Here is a 5,416-nt window from a genome sequence, read left to right on the forward strand (position 1 = left end):
TCAAGCAAAGTCTGACGGTGCCAATGTGAAGTATATACTGTAGTGTGACGTTTATGGAAGAGTTCCCATTGTTGCTCAAGGAGCATGACTAAAGTTCCCAGTGAAAGGAGACTGTGGAAACCCAGCAACAGTTCAGACCATTCAGGCCATAAAAAGATACTCCAATTTTCTCCTCTCCTGGGACAGAGGTGTCGCTTCGACTTAAGAGTTCAGGATGTTGGAACAGACAGTTTTGTGTCTTGCGAAGTGGCATAACAGACCTTGCATAAGTTGAGCGTACTGGCAACCCAACGTGGCTTTGCAAGCTCGGTCTCTTTCTCCATCTGCTACTGCTCAGTCTGGGCTCCAGTGTTTATAATGACAAGGCTGTGACAGGGCAGTAATGACGCTGCATCAACCCGCCAAATGGGATGGATGACAAGTTTCAGTGACTGACAGTGGATTAGCTGTTCTCTTTCCCGCTTCCTTCCTGCTTTGATGGCCACAGAGTACTGTGAAGCAGTGAATGTCATTTCTTTGACGTATGCTACGTTATACCTGTCATAAGTAACTAAATACAGATGTATATAGATTAGATAGACATATAGATTGCTGTATAAGGGACTGATATTATGTTTTCACTGTAAAGTAAACCATCCATGGGTGGCTCCTGTTCTTCCTAGCTCTTCAGCGGATGTCCTGAGTACAATAGGGTTCATATAGGGCATAAACAACCCAGTCCGGCTCATAAGGTCATATGTTAGCCATCATCCAGGCAATTAGCCGGAGTAATTCCATAGTTCTAAATATAAACCATGTCATTTGTTGTTAATTTTGAGACATTTTCTCAAGACTGAGCACATCCTGAGGCAAAGCGTCATGTCTAAGTAAAACCCAAGGTCTTGATTAACTTTTAATGGGACTATATAATACTGAATGGATGTGAACAAGGGTGTAAAGAAGGAGATATATTTAGAATGCAGTCTTTGTGTGTCTTCTGTGAGTTGGTTAGTGGAACAGAGCAGGGATTAGGGTTGATTTATGTATTATATTTCCATGGAAAATGATCCGATGATGTAGGGAGTTGACAGGGAACAAAAGGCGCCAGAGCTTGGGCTTCATGATTGTCCTGACTCCATGCCATTAAGTGTCACCCCACGCTCAGTTTCACTCCAGCGTCTTCAGTTCCACCTGCCTGCTGGAAGAACTCCCTCCTGCCCCTACCCTCCTTGCTGTCTCTCCTTTACCAAAAGCCCTAAAACACCTTTCGGGGAATTACATAAACACATAGCTTGTCTGAAGATTCTTTCCACGATTAGGTGTAATCATTTAATCACTGATATCTTAGTGTTGACACACAAGGAGAGTGTAGAAGAAATGTTTGTTGGCTTGAAGTTGGCTGAAATGAAACAGAACATCACACAGTAAGTAGTATAACGTACGCACCTAAAGTTAGTGTAGAAAAATAGATAAGCTTATCCTGTGCACAGACTAAACTGTCAACACTAGCGCTTTTAAGAAGCATACAGTAATTGCTTGGAAATGTACAGCATGAGGTCATAGCAAAATCTGAAATTAAGGCATACATTGAACACTGAGTTTATCTTCAGCTGCGCTCTGTGCATTGTTTTTCTAAGATTAGGCAATAGGATGATAGGAAGCCATGGATAAGGATGGTGGAGGAACTTTGAAGTTGGTAAAGGGAAGGGGCCAGGCAGGTATGTGTACTTGAGGGGGTGCTGAAAGAAACATCAGGTCAGCTGCAGTGAAAGAATGTGAGAAAAAAAAATAGTATAAGTGCCAAACCTTTACCCTCAGAGACAATAACAGAGAGGATATGAGTGTTGAAAATCATATAATTCAAAAGCCAGCCTGTTTATCAGTTTATAAAAACATACAAGGGCAATATACTGCATGTCATCAGACCAGGCTGGATCCATTATTCTGTCTTCATTCCTCTGTGATTCTCCCAGCTGCTCCATAAGATATCATCAAAAGCAGGATAAAGGTTAGAAATGAAAGTCAAAACACTGTCACTGTTTTAATATTACTGCTCGAATTTTCAACTAAGGTACATGTCCTAAGTGATAAAACCTAATGGCAGTACATCAGTAGAGAACAGTTAAGTCAGAGATAGAGGACGCTTATGGCTTCATTCCCACTGGATTTACCTAAAGACTTGACTTCACTGCCCGAAGATGGCAAGATAAAACAGGAGTTAGAAGGTAGGTCATCGCCAGACTGTGTTTTTACATCTTTGCTGTCTTAGGTGGCTTTGCACCGGGTCATGTCAGGTATGTCACTGATTAGCCTGCCCTGAAGCCAGGTGTGTTACTGCACTGTGCTTCCTGTCTGCATCCTCCCAGTTAGTTCATTGTTATCGAACACACCATTAATTCACTCCAGCAGCCGCCAGATACGTTCCCCTAACATGGGACGGTCACCTCACTTCTTTCATTATAGCACATGTTCAATATAACTTTGTCTTAACATAACATGAGCAGAACCTAAGAAACCCAGTTCAGGTTTTGTTAGAACAATCGCACCCTCCCCCCAAACCTGGCTTCACATTTTATTGAGGAACCAGACAGTGTTTACAAAGAGCAACACAGACAAGAATCCTGCTGGGCTGTCACAGTAAATGGAGATATATAATCAAATCTGTGTTTTCTGGTGGATTTGCAGAAATCTGTTTTCATCAAAACTCTTTAGAAATGCTTCACCCGAGGAGAGTCGGGAGAGAACTGCAGACATTCAAGACAAGGGAGGGGGTCAAAATGGATAGAGATCAGGAAATAGTGGCAGACTATGAGACAGAAAGAAGGGAGAGAGACGAGAGAAATGGCTCAAGATTTTATTTAACTGCTACTGTTAAGGGAAAGATATAGACGACGGTAGAAAGAATTTGAATTTGGATAACATTTAAATTTCACATTTCTCATTTGGGTAGTTCTAGAGGGATTGCACATGTCTCTTAGTATGACATATTTACTCTCTTAGAAGCATGTGTCTGGCAACAGGTGGGAGATGGGTGATCACTCACTGCGCGCACAGAGCTGAGTCACTGGACATGGATGGGACTCAAGAGATTTATTAGATTAAGCTACATGAGTGTCGCTGGGAAATATGCTTTGTTTTGGCAACAGAGAGAATACATTGTTTTTGAACTGGTAAACACAGAGCTGTAAAGTGGGGGGTTGCCGAGCTGTCACAGTGCCAAGAAGCTCCAATTTCAGGGGAACAGTGTTGTAATGACATCAGGGCAGTGTAATGCAGGTTGTCATGAGCGCAGCATGCTTGCCTTGATGTAATGTAACTCTAGCAATGGCACCTGAACTCACAGCAAGGGCACATACGGTAAAACATTTATATCATTAGTGATAGGGAGATCGAAAGATAAAAGAGAGAAAAAGATGGACTCACAGAGAGAAAGAACAGGGGAGATATTGGCATGACTGGAAGAATGGAACAAATAGCCCATCAGACTGGCCATCGGGGGAACAGGAGAATTCCCGGTGGCTGGCAAGCTGATTGGCCTGGAGTGTCAAATGCTGAAGAAAATGGGTAAATCAAAGAGAAAACACAAGCAGCTACAGTCCCTGAGAGCTGTACACCGTCAGCCCCTGCTTGCTCTTAACCTGATGGTATGAGCTCTGTCTGAATTATTATCCCAGTCTGCCATCAATAACCAATCAATCACTGGTTTTACCTCTCCTCCCTCTCTGACGTCTTTTTCCAGTATACATCTTGCCAAAGTGCTGCAGCGACTGTTTCTCTCTGATGAGACGCAACATATCAGCGTTCTCAGAAGACCGAGCCAGAAACACAAGCACTAATTTATCATAAACATAAAACCAAACAAAAATAGCTCGCAGGCTCTCCTCACTCTCACTCTGCCAAGAGGCTTTCAGTGTTGGGGGAGGGATAAAAAATTGTGTGAGGTGCTAAAGGAAAAGTGAGCAAGACGGACGGGTTCCTATTTAGACACAATGCAATAAAGCACCCCACATGCATGCTAACCCCCCTTCTCATGCAACATTTAACCACACTGGACCTCCGACAGGGCAGAATACCATGGCAGGGCCAAGTAAAGGTCTTGCTCGTGTACCACAGGTGTAATCAGTTTATCTGGCTGGAGCTAAGAACATGGCTCCAGTAAAAGCATATGCAGATGTGCACACATTCACGAGACATTTGTGGGCTTATAATCATATACATACAAGTATGCACATAGACAAACACACAGCTATGCCTGGAGCCTCAGACTTCCTCCCCTGGGGATAAAGTAGAAAGCACTATGGTCTTACAAATTTCTTTTACAAGGCACAAGATAAGTGCTAGAGTCACATAAAACACGCATGTGTGTTTTTTTTTCGAACAAGTAACTATGTTTTGACTATGAGCTCAGAGAGGGGAGCCCCCTGTAACTATGTAGGGCTTAGAGTGGTATCAGTATGGCCGAGTTAGTCTTAACTGCATGACCCATGTTCGTGCACCATGTTGGCCTGCACATGCTCATAGGAGTGTCCTTATGCAAGGTAGTACCACTCCAGCAGTTGAAGGAATGCACACATTGCAGGTGGACTAGCAATCAGTCCTTAGATAGGAATAGTTGAACAACTGGAAAAATAAAACTTTTAGTGAAGCTGCAATGATAAGCATCATTTCACTAGGTGGTATCTCTCTTAAATCCAGCCCTGTCAAAAAAATGCGTGCAGCTCCTGATAAAGAGGCAGGCAGAGGTCAGATGCTTCATTGGCTCTTTTTATTTTGAAAGATAAGGAAGTGATGAAGTGTTTGAAAAGTTAACTGCACAGTGAACTCCCTGGTTGTCAAACTATAAAAGCTATATATCACACTGTTCTTCTTCCCACTCCCAACCAAAACCTCACCATTCTCCCCACCCTTAATCAGCCAGTCACCCCATACTTTCCCCCTCTGCTCCAACCACATCCACACTATCTCTCCCCTTCATGCCAATCTCTTCCACCTCCTTTCCACATCCATTTCTGCCATGCAAACATCACCACAAAATTATCCCAACTACTTGTTCATAATTCTTCTCTGATTAGGGCTGTCATTACTAAGGAAGACACTGTGAAGAGAAAGCCAAGAGGACACACAGGGAGCCTAAAACACACACAGCCAGACCCAAGTAGTGGAGAATAGCTGACCGCTGACGTAGCTTAATGTAGCTAAGCCGTAGGGGGGGGGGCCCATTAACAGAGAGCAGAGCTGGATGACTGGATGCAGCTGTGCTCAGCAGAGCCTGATCAGAGGCAAGTTGATTGATTACAATCACCTGCAATGCACTGCATAGTGTAGCAGAGCAGATCAACAAGAGAAGAAGGGGCATGTTCACATGAAGTGGAAATTACATATTGAATCTTGGATTACACTGGGTGATTCTGATTACTAGTCTGTGTGTGTGTGTGTG

The 5,416-nt window shown here is 43.3% G+C and overlaps 1 long non-coding RNA gene across 2 annotated transcripts; it reads right to left on the reverse strand.

Annotated features, from left to right (window-relative positions):
* Nucleotides 1-681: 681 nt before the first annotated feature.
* On the reverse strand, nt 682-3,707 carry LOC118324574. 2 transcript variants are annotated; one of them, XR_004796564.1, is made up of 4 exons: nt 3,403-3,707; nt 1,878-1,952; nt 1,566-1,739; nt 1,277-1,378 (listed from the first exon to the last, which is right to left on the reverse strand). It is a non-coding gene; the product is annotated as an uncharacterized LOC118324574 (long non-coding RNA). The 2 variants fall into 2 exon arrangements; XR_004796563.1 differs by having other exon boundaries at nt 682-1,739.
* Between the last annotated feature and the right edge of the window lie 1,709 nt (nt 3,708-5,416).

This window comes from Morone saxatilis, unplaced genomic scaffold, assembly GCF_004916995.1.
Source record: "Morone saxatilis isolate NCDOM2014 unplaced genomic scaffold, NCSU_SB_2.0 Contig15, whole genome shotgun sequence".
Taxonomy (NCBI): Eukaryota; Metazoa; Chordata; class Actinopteri; family Moronidae; genus Morone; species Morone saxatilis.